Source organism: Lotus japonicus, chromosome 4, assembly GCF_012489685.1.
Source record: "Lotus japonicus ecotype B-129 chromosome 4, LjGifu_v1.2".
Taxonomy (NCBI): Eukaryota; Viridiplantae; Streptophyta; class Magnoliopsida; order Fabales; family Fabaceae; genus Lotus; species Lotus japonicus.
The window spans coordinates 35310323-35314253 of record NC_080044.1 but is presented as its reverse complement, the minus strand read 5'-3'; positions in this window follow the sequence as shown (position 1 = coordinate 35314253).

Here is a 3931-nt window from a genome sequence, read left to right as displayed (position 1 = left end):
ATACTTCATATTCGAAAGACTTGCAAAGATAGCGATAAAATAGCAACTTTAAGAGTAATTCTTATCATAAAATTTTGTACATGGATAGCATCCATAACATCATCAATATCATACTCATGTTATCATAAACTTAGTACCTAAAACAATAGCAAAATTATCCAGTCCTCTCATGGACAAAAGAAGGCAAGAAAAATTCACCGAAACCATATAAGGTGGGTTCGGCCGTGAGCTTTTAGGCTCTAGGGTTTTCCTAAAATTCTTGATCTATCATGAACAACCTTCAAGGCCAATTTCCAGCACACATATCCTCATGCAAATACCATAAAAAGTCCAGGTCTATCATACAATTTATAACCAACACAAACCTATGCAACACAAGGCACATTTAGCAATTTTTAAGCATGAAAACATCAAGGATCATGGCATCACTTAGCTACTGGAAAAAAAACAGAAGTATTGCATCATATACATGCATAAGTAGAGCCCCCCATCATACAGATAAATTCCCCATAGAGAAACCCATTAAAACCGCATTTTTTTACACATGAAATCATAGCTTTTCACATAGAAATTCCCTAAACTCTACCCATATCCTAGAGATCAGCCCTTACCTTGATCTTAGGGGTTGAAAATAGAAGAGAATGGAGATGGTTTCTTTCTGTCCAAGTTCCCTTTCTCTCCCTCCTTGCTCTCGGTCCCTCTCTCTCTCGCGATCTCTTCTCCTTTCCCTTGTGTGCGTGCGGCGGTGGCTAGGGCTAGGGGCGGCGGCTCTCTCCTCCTCTCTCTCAAGTTCTCTCTTCTGTTTTTCCTCTGGTTTTTACGTGAAAGTGGTGTGGTGCAGTTTCTGAATGAGAAGGGAAAATAAGGGTTTTTCCCCCTTTATGCCCCATGCAATTCACAACCCATGGGTTAGGGTTATTTTCCTTCCTTCCACTTAAGCCCAAAACCAAACCTAAAGTTCAATTGACCCATTAACTAATCAGTATTCAGCCCATTAGCCTCTGATCAGATCATTAACCCATAAAGAGTCACTAAGCAAAAGGATTTAACCCAAGCACACAATTTCTGATTTTTGTAAAATTCGTAGGTACTGTACAGCAGGACCTTTTGTCACTAGAACGCGAATATCTTGATCTACAGAGGTCGGAATGACCTGATTCCACTTCGAGAATTTTCTAAACTTAAAGGGCTACAACTCTCATGAAGGACGTTTTCCCAAATGATGTAAGACCCAAGTTTTTAAGTTTTGGATAAGGGAATAAAATACAAGAGTTTATTGGATGAAATAAATTTATGAAAGAGAAGGTTCAGGAAAAGTCCAAGGATTATATCAAAACCGATAAAAGTTATAGCACGACTAACGTTCGCCTAATCTTAGGTCGAAGACCCTAGTGAATAGTTAATTTATACTTTAGGACACGATGGAAACTAATTCCAAAAAAACCTCAGAGAAATATTAGAATTTCTCTTATTCGTCTATAAACAAGTATTTCGACGCGAAACCCTGGAACATACGAACGTCAAATTCCAATTCTCGGAAGTTTGCCGAAACGGAATCCCTGATAGTTCGAGAAACCTAAGATCGACGGACGATGAAGACTTTTTCTATTCGGAGCTTCAAATGAAGATTCCACCCGCGTGTGCCTATTTCTCTCGTTATTTCTAATCTTTCTTCAGAAGGAAGTTTTCTCATCCGACATCCACTGCAAAAAGTAACTTATCGGGTAAAATAGTTTTACACCGACTTTGCGTTAGTCACCTAAAATACAAGGAAACCTCTGTTGAGTTTTGGAATTCTGTCGCCAAAACCTATCTTAGAACTCACGGAGAATGAAGCCGGAAAAATAGGAATCATTCTTATATTTTTATTTTAACTCTATGAGTTAAATCCTCCGGTATCTAAACTAATCTGTACCGGTTTACAAAATATCTTCTCAAAATATCTCCCTAAAATATCTATTCGTTCTTATCCAGTCTTTGATAAATATCTATTCATTCTTATCCAATCTTTGATAAATATCTATTCGTTCTTATCCAATCTTTGATAAATATCTATTCGTTCTTATCCAATCTTTGATAAATATCTATTCGTTCTTATCCAATCTTTGATAAATATCTATTCGTTCTTATCCAATTTCTGATAAATATCTATTCAACCTTATCCGATCCTTGATAAATATCTACTCATCCTTATCTAATCTCTACAAAATATCTTTACAAAATATCTTTACCAAAATATCTTCTCAAAAATATCTATCCATCCTTATCCATCCACCAATGCATCCTTATCCAAACTTTGCAAAATATCTCCATTTCCTTCACTATATATAGGTTATAAGCTAGAAAATGAAAATTTTGCAAAACTCACCCATTTCTTTCCCCAAAACCGCGGCCAAGAGAGGAGAAGAGGAGGAAGTTGATCTTCGCGAATTCTTGCCCGTTTGCTTCACCGATCGTTGCTAATCGAAGACCTTGAGGTAGGTAAACTATATCTCTCTTCTGATCGTCGTTTCTGTCGACTTCTCCTAAGTCTTTATGTGTCCAAAGTTTTGAGGTTTTTGGAAAATTGTCCAAATAGCTTGATTTCTTTGTCTAAACATCTTCCCTACGTGCTCAGGAGCACTTCTGTCGGATTAGTTTTTTCGTAATGTCGCCGGAATTCCGCCGGAATCAATTCTACCTCAAATACCCATTTTGGGGCAAAGTCTCAATCTTTTAGCTTAGAACTCTCGACTTGGCTTAGTGCTAGTAGGATTAGTTGTCATAAACGTCGTTGTTGACGTCTCCATCCAATTTGTTTTTCAAAAAATCCAGTTTTGAAATTCTGAGTTTAAAATAATGACCAAACTACCCCTATGTCAGTTTTCGATCCGAAAATTTTTCCGAGCTTAGATCCGCCTTAGTTACGACTTATGATAACCTAGGAACCAAGTTTGATCGAAGAAAAATCGACCCTCCCAATTAAAGGAAGTGGCCGAGAGCTATATCAAGGGGGGGGGGGGAAGAATCCGATTTTTCGAAAACTTGTCTTAACGCGTTAGATTGTCGTACCACGGAGTTGTAGTGTTTCCGTGTGACCCTAGGACTTATTGTTTGCTGAGTTTCTGACTCATTGTGATTGATTTATGTGAAATTTCTTTAAGGTTCGTTTGAGGAATTCGGGGGACTTGAGGAGGAAGATCGTGAAGGAAAGTCCAAGGAGCGAGCTGGAAAATCAACAGGTTAGGGCAACTTACTTACTAGCTATTTGTATTGTAGGCGTCGATAACTTCGACTTGAGTATTGCTTGATATTGAATATTGCTTGGGTATTGTTTATCGTTTTGAACTGGAAAATGTTTTCTGGAGGCTTCGGCCGAGTGAACTTATATGAGACGTGTGTCTCCGTTTTCTGAGAGGCTTCGGCCGTTTACTGGTTTCTGTCTTATCGCTTTCTAGTGGATATGACAAGGTTATGTTTACAGCACTGCCATATTGATTCATCGCTCGATAGAGCTTGATGTATTTGCGTTATGATTAAATTGTGCTGACTATATTCGTGCATTTTGCTACCACTTTTGGGAGTGTAGAATACACTTACCTTCGTCATGACAAGGACGAGTTTGTTTTGGGAACGTTTGTTAGGTCGGACCAAGGTTCGAACCTTCATTGTTCTAGGGGATCTAGTGTTTTCTCGGGGAGTTGTTTGGGTTTGATGGGAACTTTGAACTTATAGAGTTTTGGACCGAAAATAATCATAATCTGTTTTATGTAAATAAATCCATAATATATTTATTAAGAATATAATGTTTTTAATTAATGACGATGATTCAACGGAAAAGACTTAGGAATGAAAGTGAGTTTGGAAAAACGGGAATGGGTCGGTGATCCTAGCTTTGGGAACTTTATTTTGAAAGGTGTTGGAAATGAAAAACTGAACTTTGGAATTAACG